Source organism: Amphimedon queenslandica, unplaced genomic scaffold (assembly GCF_000090795.2).
Source record: "Amphimedon queenslandica unplaced genomic scaffold, v1.1 AMPQUscaffold_13322, whole genome shotgun sequence".
Taxonomy (NCBI): domain Eukaryota; kingdom Metazoa; phylum Porifera; class Demospongiae; order Haplosclerida; family Niphatidae; genus Amphimedon; species Amphimedon queenslandica.
The window spans coordinates 139,062-139,340 of record NW_003546442.1 but is presented as its reverse complement, the minus strand read 5'-3'; positions in this window follow the sequence as shown (position 1 = coordinate 139,340).

Genomic DNA, 279 nt, shown 5'->3' with positions numbered 1-279 from the left:
ACATTCCTCTATAATATGCCTGCAGGTACAGGTACAAATAGACTAATTATCTGAATCAATCATACCTCACACAACACTGGATAAGCAATATCAGGATATGAATTAATGTGAATAATTCTGAATCTCTGGGTCTCACTCTAAAAAGTTAAATGAGTGATAATAATAACTACAAAATGACATTATTAACTCTGTCAAAGAAAGGAAGAGGATTATGTCCTGATGGGACATCATATCTGTCCAATATCCACCCTTCATCCTTAAAAATAATACTGGCTAGCT